The following is a 15,615-nucleotide window of genomic DNA, read 5'->3' as shown; positions in this document are numbered from 1 at the left end:
TTTTACATAAGCTTGGTAGGTGAAAGCAAAATCATTATATTTAGTTATTATGTCCTCTGAATGGGGTAATATTTTCTATGTCATTTTATCAGGACTACCTTGTGGCATTTGTCCCTTGTCCTTACACTATAAAAACATGTATTAACTCCTCCACTGGAATCTAAATTACTGGAAGACATGTCAAATAGACTTGGCTTAGTATACCTTGAAATTACTAGTGCAGTTGTAGTACCAGCACATGGAACATAAATAAAAGTATAATAACTAGTGTCACCAGATTCTTAAATATATCAGAAAGTTAAACTATTTAAATCTTTGAGTTGCTGCAGCAAGAATGGACAGAAAGGGCTGGGGGTGCAGCTCAGTGGCAGAACACTAGCATATGCAAGGCCCAGGGTTCAGTCCCCAGGACTGAAAAGGAAAATAGAAAGACACATGGGACAATAGAAACACCCTCCAAAGAGAAACTTATAAATAAAAGAATTTGTTCAATAGCAAAAGTGCTAATTTAAGCAGAAAGACAAACAATTAGTCACCAGTTCAATCTGGGACAATTGGTTTAGATTCTAGTTTCATACCATACAACAGTGGTGCAAATACAGTGTACTCATGTGTGTAAATGAAAAAACTGAGACCTGTTGAAACTGTTCCAGGAATGGGGGAGAGGAGATAAAGGAGAATGATGGAGGGTGTGAATTCAACTATGGTACATTGTAAGAACTTTTGTAAATGATACAATGAACTCACAGGACAATAATAGAAAAATTAATCAATCAATAATTTTTTCAAAAAGAGTTAAATGTTTACAAGTCAAATTTTAAAAATCCAGAAAAGGGGATAAGAAATGTTTGGTTTCTATACAGAGAGAATTTTCAAAATACAGAAGCAGAATAAATAACAAGATATTTTTACAAATCAAGATTTTAAAATTTATGTATAATTTCATTCAAAATTCAGACAAGTCACTTCTTTAAGGTGTAAAGAACTCATATACATTAATAAGAAAAACAACAGGAAGACAATAGTTTCACAAAATTTATGACTGAACATTCCACAAAAGGGAAAAACATGACTCATAAATGTGGAAATCCCAGGATCATTTGCATTGACAGAAATACTAATGGAAGAAAAAATGAGCTTTTTCTGCCTTTCTGGAATTGATTTAATGGCTACCATCAATCTAAATGGAATAAATGATAATAAAAACATTCTATTATTCTTCTAGGTAGTAAGTCAGGTGATTCAACCTTTCTAGAAAGAGACTTGGAAATTGACTCAGCCCTAAGAATATCTCTATCTTTTCCTAACCAATTTTCACTGAAAGAAGCCAAGGAAGTAAAACTTATGAATGAAAGTGTGCACCACAATATCCCTTATAATATAAAAACAATGGAAATAATTCCATATCCAAGTAATTATTGATGAAGTAAATCAGGACACATTCAAATGATGGCATATAAAGTGACCATTTAAAATTATGGTTACAAAGAATGTTTGAGGCTTTTAAAATACATTTTTAATTATCTGATCATTGTTGTACTGGGGGTACATTGTGACATTTGCAAAAGTGCTCACAATATGTCTTAGTGAAATTCACCCCTTCCACCATTCTCCCTTGTCTCCCCTGCCCCCATTCTTAGTTTCAGTGGGTCTCATTTTTCCATTTTCATATGTAAGTACATAATATTTCTACCATATTCACCCTCCTTTACCCTTTCCTTATATTCTCCACCCTCCCACTAGTATCCACCACTGAACATGATCTGTTTTGCCTTCCTGTCCTTTGGTTTTGAAAAAAGATACTTTGGTTTGTTTAAGATATCTATACAGAGTTTTGTTATGACATTTCCATGTATATGTGTATTTTATCCTGAAATGGCTCATCCCTTCCATTTTCCCCTTTCTACCTTAGTCCTCTTCTTGTGATTTCAACAGGTATAAAAATTCTATCTTCATTCTTGTATAGAATCAACCATGTTCACTTTCTTTACTTCCTTCTTTTACCCATGCCTTCCCCTTGTTCCCTTCCCTTAGTGTGACCTGCTTTTCATTCTTGTTCTTCGTTGTTTAGGTGTCTGTTTGTTGGTCATGGTGTTTTGCTTTGGTATTTATTATACTTGTAAATGCACCATGCTTAAGTCAATGTACTACCCTTCCACAGCACTTCCTCACCCTTTTCTCCTATCCTGTGTTGTTTAACAGTTTTCATCATGCTAACTTTGAAATCACAAGAACATGCTTACATGAGGTAAATAATAATTATTCAATAAATGATGGCTGTCATTAGCAAAACATCAGAGTGTATACTTGCTTAGGTAAAATTAAAGTAGATAAAATTATTTTTAAAAAACTCAAAGGAAGCATATTAAACTTTCAGCATCTTATGCTTGATATTGAAGATGCTCTTTTTTCTTTAAATGACTTCTGTATTGTTAAAAATTATAACAAGTAGCAGTCATTTTTATAATCAGTAAAAATAAGTGTTAACACCAAATATTATTTTCTGAAGACAATCACATGCGAGGCAGACTGCCTGCAAAAAAAAATTCTCCTCTTTCAATTGAAGAAGTGCAAGTTTAGCCACCAAAGGCTGGAAAAGTTCATATTAAGGTAAGTTTAAGTGTTTTGGTCTTCATCCTTGAAGACAAATAAGAGAAAATAATGTTGCATTAAAAAGATAGATGTATGTATGTATTATTTAATTTGCATTTTAGATGGCCCTTTTTTCTTAGTAAAAGGCAAAGTTTTAAACTAAAATAAATGAATATTGTTAATGAATATCTAAGAATCTTTGTCTGTTTGGTTGGTTGGCTGGGACTTGAGAAAAGTTTCCATGTTGCAGTTCAGGCTGCCATGGCATTCAGAATCCTCCTGTCTCTGCCTCCAAAGTGCTGGGATGACAAGGAATGTGCCATCATACCACATAAAATATTCTTAATAATTATAAAATTTTGGTAATTCAATTATCTATGATCATTATGTTTTAATTGTTGACATTCTTACTCAAATTATGTAATATTCTAGGCCTATATATATTATGGTGTGACCAAGAAGGTTTTCTAAGATTTACTTTTTTTTAATTTGAGGGGACAGGGAATGTATTTCCCCATACTTTTATGATACAAACTTGACTCAACAAATGAATATGTAGTGATTAATAGACTAATTACCCTACTCTATTGGTTTGTGTTCACACATTTGAATAGTCTCAGAAAACTCACCTGAAAAAGGTGTCCTATAAAATATATTTCAACTTCTAGTAATGAACCTAAGGACTCACGATGGCTTCCAAAGTTATTTCAAAGATTTAATAACTATTGAAAGACCTTAAAACAAGGCTGAAAAAATAGAACCTAACAAATACCAAATGCCATCTCAAATGAAACAACCATTGCATCTCAAACTTTACAAAATCATTAACTAACCGAGATTAGGAATATGTTGATTAGAATCTCACTCTATATCATGCTAGTCACTTTTCTGTTACAATTGCAAAATACCTGAGACAATGAGCTCATAAAAAAAAAAAAAAAGCCTATTTGGGCTCACAGTCTTTCAGGTTTCAGTCCATGATTGATTGGACACATTGTTGCATGTGAGGGGTGCTAGGCAAAGCAAAACCACTCACCCCATGGCCAAGAAGCAAAAAAAGTGAGGGGCTCACACAATTCACTTCAGAGTCATGGTCCAACGACCCAAAGACTCCCAATAGTCCTCAATGTTTCCCACAAATTTTATTTACACACATTAACTGCACAATATGTGAGGGGGATAATGATGCTATTTCCAGATGTATGTATAATACACTTTGATCATATTCATCTCCTCTGTTACTCTTTCTTATCCACCTTCCTATACTCACTCTGTTTTTATCTCTCTTGTAATCTTCATGGGTTTCATTATGACATTTTCATAAATACACACAATGTACTTTGATTATATTCTCTCCTGTCTTACCGCCACCTCCCTTTGGTTCCCTCCATTTGTGTTCATCTGTTTTCTTTAGATCTAGTTTCTGCATATGACAGAAAACATGCAGCACTTGTGTTTCTGAGTCTGGCTCACTTTGTTTAACATGATGATCTTCAGTTCCACCCCTTTTTCTGCAAATTACATAATTTCATAATAAATTATGATCAAATAATACTTCATAATATTAACATGTACATTTTCTTTATTCATTCATCTATTGCGGACACCTAGCCTGACTCTATAACCTAGTTATTGTGTATACTGCTGTGATAAATGTAGGTGTGCAGGTATCTCTACTGTATGGCAATTGTTTCCTTTGATGTACAAAGCTTTTGAATTTGGTGCAAACCCATTTGTCAATTGTTGCTCTGATTTCCTGAGTCCTAATCAGAAGGTCATTGCCTGTGTCTATTTCTTTAACTGTTTTCCCTATATTTTCCTGTAGTAGTTGCAAAAGCTTCTGGTCTAAAATTAAAGTCTTGGACCCATTTTTGAATTGATTTTTTTACAGGGTGAGAAATAGATACCTAGTTTCTTCTACATGTGGATATCTACTTTCACAGCTCCATTTGTTGAAGAGGCTCTCTTTTCAGCAGTACATGTTTTTGGCTTCATTGTGTAAAAACAGATGGCTATAGCTTATTTCTGCAGCTTCTTCTTTGTTCCTTTGTCTACATATCTTTCTGCCAGTATCACAAAGTTTTTGTTACTATGGTTCTGTTTTACAATTTGAAGTCAGGTATTGTGATACCTCCAGCATTGCTCATTTTTTCTCAGAATTGCTTTGGCTATTCAGGGTCTTCTATGTTTCCTATGAATTTTAGGATTGACTTTTCTATTTCTGTGAAAAATGACATTGAAATTTATATGGGGGTTGCATCAAATCCATAGATTGCTTTCAATAGTGTATCCAGTTTCACAGTCTTAATTCTGATGATCCATGAATATGGAAGTCTTTCATCTTCCAGTATCTTCAATTTCTTTCTCCAATGTTTCATAATTTTCATTATAGAGGTCTTTCACCTCCGTAATTAGGTTTCCTTGGTATTTTTTAGGATATTGTGAATGAGATTATTTTCCTCTATTCTTTCTCATCATGTTTGCTATTGGCACATATAAAAGCCACTGATATTTTGCGTATTTATTTTGTAATCCTGCTACTTTGTCAAAACTACTTATAAAACTTACAAGTATTTTGGTGGAATCTTTAAAGTATAGGATCGTATCATCTGCATAAGAACAATTTGATTTCTTCCTTTCCTATTTGTATTCCTTTCATTTCTTTCTCTTGTCTTACTGCTCTGGCTAAGAACTCTAACACTATAATGAGTAGGAATGGGACAGATTCAACACCCTTGTTTCATTCCTGACATCAAAGAAATGCTTTTAATTTTTCTCCACTTTGTCTGATGTTGGCTATAGATTTCTCAAATATAGCCTTTATTATGTTGAAGTACATTCCTTTTATTCCTAGTTTCTTAGGGCTTTTATTATGAAGAGATCTTCAACTTTCAAAGGTTTTTTCTGAATCTACTGGGGTAATCATGTGATTTTTGTCCTTTGCTCCATTTATTTCATTTATTGATATGTATATATTGAACTATCTGTGCCTCCCTGGAATGAAACCAACTCAATCAGGTGTATGATCTGTCTATGGGCTGTTGAATTCTATTTGCAAGTGTTTTTCTGAGTTTTTTTAGGCCTAAGTTCATTAAAAGTAGGTTCATTTCATTGGGGTCCCACTATTTCAAAATTGTGCCAACTTGGGAACCAAGCCTCTACCAAGATATTCAAGATCCACATGATAACACACATTAATTCACCTATTTTTAAAAGTTAGCCCAAGAAATCAACACTTGATCCAATAAATACAAAAACATAAAATGCTATTTACCTCTATTCCATATTATATCTAATTACAGGAGAAGAAGTTACAGGAAGTGTCTACAAGAGTAATGAGAATAAGAATGAAGGAGATCAGGAAGACGATAGGAAAAAAAAGGAAGAGGAAAGAAAGAGGTAGAAAATCAGATGAGGAATGAAAGACAACACAATAAAATAGGGGAAATGACAGTAATTTACCAACTCCACATCCAATGCTATGCTAAGGACTTTATGCCACTGATAAGAGAAAGAACAAAATAAAAAGTAATAAGAATGTAACAAAAGAGGAAGTTCAATAATTTATTTTAGCTAACTACCCTTTGGATGCAAACTTTCTTTCATTTATCATTTTTCAAGAGTATTTAATTAGTGCTTATTGTGTGCAAGGTCATCATCCACCCATGCATTTAGTAGTTCAATAGTCACTGTTCTCTGCTCTTACTGACACATTCCTTGTATGTGACTGCTATAACTAGATAACAAATGCAGAATAGCCCACCAAAGTGGAGGCTACAGCATCAAGAATCTGAGCAATATCACCCTGAGCCCTAGAAAAAATCAAGGTCAAGTACTGGATATACCCAATGAGGTAGATAATACCTCTCCTAGCATCTTCTGTTGACATCTGCCATAGAAAATTGCATATCCTCATTTGTTATTTAGAACAAAACTAGTAAAGAGATTTCAGTCTCTTAGGTATTTAAAAGAACATTTCTAATTTTTGATAGAATCTTGAAGCTGTTTTTACACAGCGATAACTAAAACCATGCATATTTCTCAGGAGCATAACTTCTTACCCACTTCCTATAATCATTCCACAGTTGTCTCTTGTGTTGTGGCTACAAAATGCTGTCTCTTCCACCACAGATTCTGAAAAACTCCTGATTATGCTTTTCTGGCAATGTTCCAGGCACAGCAGAAATACTTGGGCTATAGAACATGAAATGTTTCATTTTAAAGATCTAATGTAATTGGTTTGGACCTACAACACACAAGATAACTTAGGTTATTAACGTTTAGTTAGTCCCAAAAAAAGGTAAATTCTGCCATAGTTTGCTTACTTTACTTAAACTTATTTTATAATAGCCACTTAAAGAATATTTCAATGTATAATTTAAAATTTTTAAAATTAGCTTCCCCAAGGCATTGGACAAATATTTCACAATATTGGGACTAAAATTCTGTGTTGATATTGATATTCTACCTACCCCCCCCAAAAAAAACTTACTGTGGGAGAATTGTCCTTGTATTTTAAAATTCTTTATGACATAGGATATGTAAACTAGATTTGAAAAGATTAAATTTATTACCAGGTCTTAACATGAGCTATGTGACTTTGAAGAAATCTGTGATTCTCTTTTTGCTCATCTCTAAGTTAGAGGTGAGAAGATTTGCCTTGTGTTCTTTTAAGCATTGTTATAGAGCTCAAGTGAGATAATTGTTGCCAAGCAATTTTAATATTCAAGCCAGGTGCTGGTGGCTCATGCCTATAATCCTAGCTACTCAGGAGGCAGGGATCAGGAGAATCATGGTTCAAAGCAACCCAGGCAAATGTTTGTGAGCCTCTACCTCGAAAAAAAATCATAAAAAAGAGCTGCTGGAGTGGATCGAGGTAAAGGCCCTGAGTTCAAATCCCAGTACCACAAAAAAAAAAAGAAAAATTGAATATTTAGCCTCAGATAAAAGAAAGGGACAAATCCAAAACCAATTGATCTTGGCCACTTAATTCTTCTGCAGATGATATCTTCAGGGATTTGTGGTTCTGATGATCACGTCCTGAAAGAAGAATTGCCAATGAAGTTTCCTTTAATTCCAGGCCATGAAGGAGCTGGGATTGTGGAAAGTATTGGTGATAAAGTGAGCTCCGTGAAAGAGGTAGGAAATAGGGAGGCAAAAATTTTCCCACAGCAGCATTCCAAAGAACTCCTCCTATACGAGGAGGAATTTTTATTCATTAATATATTTATAAGAAATATAATTTTTTGCTTTATATTACCCTAATTAATCATGTATCATGTGTTTGCCTCTAGAGTCTTCTAATTAATGACATATCTTGAGATCAATGTGTAGTCAATGATCCCAGTAGTCTCACCACTATCACTTCTGTCTGATAATGTCTCCAGCAATTCAGTGGGGCAATGTCTGAGACAAGTCTGTATACCACAGCAAAATGTTAAGATAGAACACTGGTTCTGACTGCTTCTTACATATATTTACATTCCCAGAATGCTTAGCACAATGCCTGTCCCAGAGGTGGAATGAATTAATGAATGGCCTAATCAATTAGAACACAGAGTTTGAATTTTTAATTGACAGAATGATACTGCATTTCAAAGAATCAGTACAAAGCAATTACATTCTCTTCCTCATTCATATCAAAAGAGGATCCTCCCTTGTTATTCTTAGTATGCACATAGATTAAGGTATTATAGGAGTCCCACTGCTTGGAGCCAACTACATAAAGTGATTTAAGAGAGTGTGTAGTCAGAACATTCATGAAGCCATACGCCAGTGTATTCATTTGGCAAGCAATTATGGAACACTTACCATGCATCTGACACCAGGGATAGTAGGAGGGACAAAAGTAAAAAGGCCTGGTCTGCATTTCCAAGGTCATAATATAATAGGAGAGAAGCATATTCTAACTCTTCTTTAGCTGGAAACAATGTAGTGGGAGTTTTGTGGGAAATGATAAGCATTTGAAGGAAACAACAGACAGGAGAACAAAATTTCTCTGTTGGGGACTAGGCACAGACGCTTGCAAATTCTCTCCATAGTAGGAGTTTGCAGAGCTCTCCTACACACACTCTTCCCAGTACCTGGTGCTGTGACCTGTGTCTCCCACATTTCCTTAAAGAAAATAACTTGCTGTGTCTGCATACCAATTCCCCATGCAAAACTAGATAAAGTACCAGAACTGTTGGGAAACTCCTTAATGCCAGATTAATCAATACCTATACATCAGGTGTCTGTGTGCCTTGAACAAATGTGTTGTCATTAAGCTTCTACAGCCTTAGGAAAATTAGCCCACCAGACCCCATTCCATTTACCTTACATCTAAGAATTGTTGAAGCTTGATTTTTACCTGAGTTTTTTCCTGTACTGACCTATAAAATAAACACTCTGGCTCAGGTAGGTGCTCACGTATCCCACCAGGAAAGGCAGCCCTCCTGATCCCAGCTTTGTGTGTCTATGTCTGTGTGTCTTTATTTCTTGTTCCCCCGTCGCTCCCAATCAGGCTCACCAGCTTAGCCATGCAGGTCAAAGCACTTCTTCTAAATCTAAGATCCAGTATCTTTGGAACATCTTCGGACCAATGAAGGTAAAGTGTGCCTAACCTACATTTAAAGAAATTTAAAGGAGATTTTAATGCTATCTAAAGGAGTCGTTCTGTGTGATAAACATTTATAAGGGTGAATAAAGAAACAGGTCTTTGAGAGTCTATGGTGTCTGCATAGATTAACTTTCTTCTTAGACCTCACTCAGCTTGTCACCCTAGTGCCCAGGGGGTTAGATAATAATAACAGGATCCACACAATCAATGTCCTCTCTAAATCTCTGTGACTTCCAAACTACCCTCCATGATGACAGCCTTTTTCTATAAAGAAAGAGAGACAGAGACAGGGAAAAGGCGGGATTGAGGGAGATAAGAAGAAGAATGAATCTGGAGTCAGCACAGAGTTCATCCCCATTAAAGAAAACATGACAGAGGCCTGCTGTGTGTCAGCATGCTAGTGAGGAAGGGAGACTCAGCAGAAAGAGCTCTGTCATTGTCTAGCTAGGCCACTTTGAGAAGGTGACAAATAGGGTGAGACTAAATCCTTCATGTGTAAACTAGAATAGTTAAACTAGATGATTTATCTTTACAGTTCATTCCTGATTTTATTATCTTATCTTCAGAGTAAGGAGAACCAGGCCTACAACTGTCTATCCAGCAGGGAATATCCCCACATTGTCCCTATTCCCCCAAAAGGAAAATGGGATTTTTTAAAATAGGAAAATCGGTTTCTTCTTCAAGTAAGCATGAGTGTTACATTGGCTGCCACCATTGTCCACTCTTCAAAAGATCTAATGAGATTTTTGTAAATATATTATTGCATTTTTATTTCATTTATATTTTCAAATTATTTACTGTATCACTTTTTTCTCTACAATGGGAGATAAAGTTCTCATAGTCATTATTCCACAGCATCGAGAATGCAATTCCTGCTTGCACTGCAAAGGAAACGTCTGTGAAAAGCAAGAGTTAGTAGATTTGTCCCTCAACCTTTTATTAATTTGTTTATATTGTACACGCCTTGACATAGCTAATGGTGTCCACTTCTTCTCTTTGTAACTTCATGTGTCTGTATCTATGTCACTGTGGAACATATCAACCCAAACAATGGTAAAGAAAAATAAGAACAGTTGCCATAATAAAAGTCTGGCCTTTCATCCGTGAATCAGAATTCATGAGGTTCAAAAACATATAGCTAGTAGCATAAAATGTGAGAAAAAATGTTGAAAAAATTACAATAGAGAAAACTGAATATAACAAAAAAAGTATGCTTAGAAAAATAAAATGATAGGATTTTATAAAACAAGAAGAGGATGACATGAAAAGGAGAGGATAAAGAGTTCTTAGAAAGTTAAATATAATTCACAAAATTGTAATAAAAATAATGAAAGAACTTGAAGAGCTATTCAAGAAAACCTTCACCAGGCATGATGGGACACACGTGTAATTGCAACACCCTTTGGAGACTGAGGCAGGAGGATCACAAGTTTAAGGTTCTAAACCAGATTAGGCTAAATAGAAAACTTAAGACCAGTCTGAGATATAGTGAGTCTATATCTCAAATAACAAAAAAAGGGGGGAAAACTTTAAAAAGTAAATTATGACAGTAAAAAAAATAAATAATACCACACAGGTGGTAAGAACTTTGGAGACTGGAAAAAGCAAAAGTCAGGAAGTTATCAAGGAAATAAATAGAAAATCTTCCTGATCTGAAGCTTTAGATCACTTTCCAGTACCTCCTCCCAAGAAAACCTTTTCAAGTGACCAAAGCAATTAATAAAAAACACCCACAGGTGAGACATAATTATCACATTTTAGATGCCAAGACAGCAAAAATATTTTTCTGAAAATCAAGATAGGTTTGGGCACAGTGGTTCACCTCTGAAATCCTGGCCACATGGGAGACAGAGATAGGAGGGAAGATCATGGTGTGAAGCTGGCCGGGGACAAAGTGAGAACAATGAAAAAAGAAAAAAAACTAGAGCAGAAAAAGCTGGTGGCTCACAGATTAGAGAACTTGCTTAGCTAGCATGAAGCTCTGAGTTCAATCCATAGTACTGCCAACAAAAGAGGGGGAGGTGGTGGTGAAGGAGAAGAGGAAGAGGAAGGAGGAGGAAGAGGAGGGAGGAGGAGGTAGAATAGGGAGTGACATCAGGAAAATAGCCCACTAGAAACTCCTAGCACCCTATACACACACACACCCACACACCCACACACCCACACCCACACAAACACACACACACACACACACACACACGACAAACAATGAATAGCCTCATGGCGCAGTGGCATTGGGTCTGACTCTAGATGAGAAGTTGTGCAGTGAAAGAAGTTATTCCAGGCCTACAGTGAGTGCTGAGGTAGCAACTGCAGTAATTAAACTAATGAGACATAATCCGAGGAGCCCTGCTGGCGTTTTGGTAAAGAGCTGTTTCTGCTAGTGTTGCCAAGATTGTAAAACATGTCTGCTCAACCTCTGCCAGTAAAAACAACTGACTTAAGAGCAAAAACAACACAAAGGAAAAGCCATTTGACACGAAGACAGCCTGCATCCTCATTACTTCACTCTTAGGCAAAACTCTACGTATGGGACCTAGTATAGTGTTCAGGTCATTAAGTTACTTAAAAGGTGTGTGATTCAATTACTGATGAGGTAATCTGCCTACACTTACTGCAATTACTGATACACTGATTTTATTTCTTCATTGTCAGGTGGCTTCCATTTGTATTGCCTATTATATTTCTTTCCTTCCATCTTTTGGATTAAGTATCTTGCAGTATTTTTTCCTGTCTATCGGTTTAAAAGTTATGCTAAAAATTTTTAATGTGCATACTTACAAACTATCTTTCCCATTCTGTAAACAGTAGGTGAAGTTTTTCAGTGTAACTGGAATCAACCTGCTTCTCCAACTCCAGTCTATATGGTTAAGAAATCTTTTCTCTAAGAAATAAAAGAATGTGATACTAAATCCCTCAGGTTACTGATGGAAGCGGTCCATTCAACATTTTAGTAGCTTGCACTTACTGAATTTTGGAGCTTCACACACTATGCTAGATGCTGATGGCTAGGTATCTCCAGCCATCCTGAGAAATGCCTTGTGACACAGTTGTACCCCATCTGTAGAGGAAGAAACAGAGTTAATAGGACACGTGGCTTTCAAACCTAGACATTTCTGGCTCCTCAGTCTGTGCTTTCTACAGTAACTTAGAGGACTAAGGAAAGTGTCCTACAGTGTATATTCATTTTTTCAGAATACTTATTTAGCACCTTTTGTGTGCTGAATAGACACAGGCAATACAAAAATGGACAAAACCTACAAAGGTCCTATCAATATTCTACAAATCGTTTTGTCACAAGCATTTATACTGATATTGGATATAGTTTTCCATGAGCTTCAGAAAAGATAATTTGAAAATTTAACACCTTTTAAGAATTAGAAACTTCATTTATTTATTTCCTTATTTATTTTCGCCTGAGGACTTACTACTTTCCAGAATGGTCTCAAACTTCTGAACTCAAGTGAACCTCCTGCCTAAAGTTCCAAGTGCTGGCATTACACATGTGTGCTATGATGCCCAGCTCTAGAAATTTTCTTTCTTTTCAAATCTATTGATCCAGATTAACTTTATCAAATGCTGCTCTCCACGGTAAGAGGCAGGAGGAAACTGAGCCCTCGGCAGAAGAGCATGGCATTCTCAATATGGTAGAAGTCTCTCAGAGACAAGAAGGATTCTGGGATTTGGACTTCATGATGACATTTATGAAACAACAGTTGTTCTTATGAACAACTTTTCCTCTCTGGGTGTGTAGAGGGAAATCTGTTAGACAATTAGTCAAGAACCTTCCTTTACTGTTATTGCTTTTAAGGGCTTTCATTAGTGTAATACTTAATAGCAAAGACATCAAGACTCTGACCACAGTCCAACCAAGGATTATTAAAATAAGTGAAAATTTGAAGATGGGTGAGGCAAGAACTGTGTAATAGGGAAAATGGTTTTCTTACAACCAGTTTGGTCATACTTTTTTCTTAACTTGTACATTTGACTCAGATGTTAAATTTCCTGTACTTGTATATAATCAAATTAAAATATAGATGTGAGTTTTATTTCACATTGATGGAATAAGTTTGTGCTTGTTCTTTAATGAGAAGTCACAACACATGTGTTTACAGAGGCCACTAGGCATCCTTAATGTTAATGCTGCACCAAATAAAAGAATACAGTGTCTCTGGAGTTCTAATGAGCTACACTACAAAAATAGTGAGTTGGCCAAGGGCTTACTTCATGGGCTTCTAATTATTTCATTGGTTGACATGCTTTGCCAGGACATGTACTTGCTCCATCATTTGTGTTCTCTTAAAGTTTGATGAATCCATAATTTGAAGAACTAACCTGACTTCTAGTGCAATGGCCATGCTATCTGAGTAGCATTTTGCAATGGAAAAGGGAAGCACTGTTTAGCAGTCCATTCCTGCTTCCAACACAATACGTCCTATCATCCACTCTCCATGAAAGCTGGTAAAAAGTAAAGTAACAGATTAGGCATCTTCCTGCTTAGAAGAAGATTTTAGTCCCTGCTGTGCCAGGTAGCATTAGACTGATGTGGAGCAGGTTTACAGATGTGAAGGCCACATCTTCTCTCAAATAATTAATACAGAAGCATTTGCTGGTTTGAAAGTGTGGTTGCATTTTGCTCAGTGGTTCAGGAAGGGGTTCCAACCCCTAGTTGTGACTTTCATCTCCATGTTTGGACTAGGCTGAGCACTTGCCCTGCTCACTCAGTTACACACCAGCTCCTTGAAGAAGAATTAAAATTGAGATAGAATGTTTGCAGGGTAAAAGGTAAGAATAGAAACTGTTCCTTCCTTTCAGGAGGCATGTGGTGCTTCCCCCTGGAAGCCCCACCTACAATAAGATGTCTCCAGGTGGCTGTGTCTGAGGACAGGGACCAGGCATTTTATATCAAAGGTGCTCTTAATATATTTTATTTTTTTAAAAGAACTTTGTGAGTTTTACATACACTGGGAAGTTGTTGAAAATGTATTTAATCTTGCAATGTTTACCAATGATTTATTTACAAGCTATTTACTCAAATAAATGGAGCTTTTTTAAAAGAAGCATATTAAAAGATTATACACCATGGCTAAGTGGGTTTTATACCTGAGGTGCAAGGATGGCTCAGCATTTACAAATCAATAAATTGGATATACCACATTACAGAATGAAACACAAAAATCACACGACCATCTTAATAGATGAAGAAACAGCATTTGACAACATTCAACACCCTTTCATAATAAAAATACTCAACAAACTAGCAGTAGAAGATTACCTAAGCTTTAAAAATCTGATGTCTGAAAAGCCCATACCAACTATGCTCAGTGGTGAAAACTGAGTTTTTCCATTAAGATCAGGACAAGACATAGATTTCCATCCTTGTGATATCTAGTCAACAAAATACTGGAAGTCCTGGACAGAGAAATTCAGTGAGAAAAAGAGTACAAGTCATCCAAATTGAAAAAGAAATTAAATTGCCTCTGTTTACAAATATCCTGCCATACATATAGAAAACCCTAAAGACTACATGAAAAACTGTTGGAATTAATAAATGAATTCATTATAGTTACATGAAAAAATAATTGATATACAAAAATCAGTACTATTTCTCTGTACTTAATAATAAACATCCAAGAAAAAAATCACTTTCAGTCAAGATGGAATCAGAGAGAGCATATTAACTCTCCAGAGTGAAAGGAAACAAATGAATTGAGCCCTCCTATTGTCCCAATTGATAGTCTGCAGTCCATTTCCTGTTTGAAACACAAGGAGGAAAAATACAGTTAGAACTCAATCCTTGTGATAAGTAGAAGAGACAGAGGTAGAGACGAGGTAGGCCAAGGACACCAAGAAGGCCATTATTCATAGGCTGAGTGTCAGAGAGAAAGGGATTCTTCAGCTGAATAATCATGGCACATGCATGTCAGAAACTACTGAAGGCTGAAAGAAAAGTCACTCTAAAATCTTAGAAGGAACAGTGTCTATAGTAGTGTCTCATAAAGAGTCCTATTCCCATCCAGGTTCTGGATAACTTTCTAATGCATGGGGCATCAGATAGAGTACTCAGAAGGCTTTTATCTCCATACCAGCAAAAATTTAGCGCTTAACTGAATACTGCCTGATCTTATTAATAAGACATTTAAATCAAGATCTGATAGGATCAAACTATCAGTTACATAACCTCATCCCAAAGTACAATTCAAATGTACTTAGAGTAATACAAAAGATCCAGCACTCAACCGAGCAAAACTTATAATGTATTACACCTACTCGCGAATTAACAGACACATTACCATTCAGCCGTTAAAAACAATGAAATCTTCTTTGTGACTGCGTGGATGGGAATGGAATCATTATGCTTAGTGAAAAAAGCCAGACACATAAAGGCAAGTGAGCTCACTTATGTGGAACATAAAAAAGTTGAT

At 35.8% G+C, this 15,615-nt stretch overlaps 1 pseudogene; it reads left to right on the top strand.

Moving 5' to 3' along the window:
* The window catches only part of LOC141410789 (alcohol dehydrogenase 1-like), a 68,523-nt pseudogene that overhangs the window by 18,184 nt on the left and 34,724 nt on the right, over positions 1-15,615 (top strand).

The sequence above is a fragment of the Castor canadensis genome, chromosome 9, assembly GCF_047511655.1.
Source record: "Castor canadensis chromosome 9, mCasCan1.hap1v2, whole genome shotgun sequence".
Classification (NCBI taxonomy): Eukaryota; Metazoa; Chordata; class Mammalia; order Rodentia; family Castoridae; genus Castor; species Castor canadensis.
The sequence above is the reverse complement of the archived record's forward strand: the minus strand, read 5'-3'. Positions and strand labels throughout refer to the sequence as shown.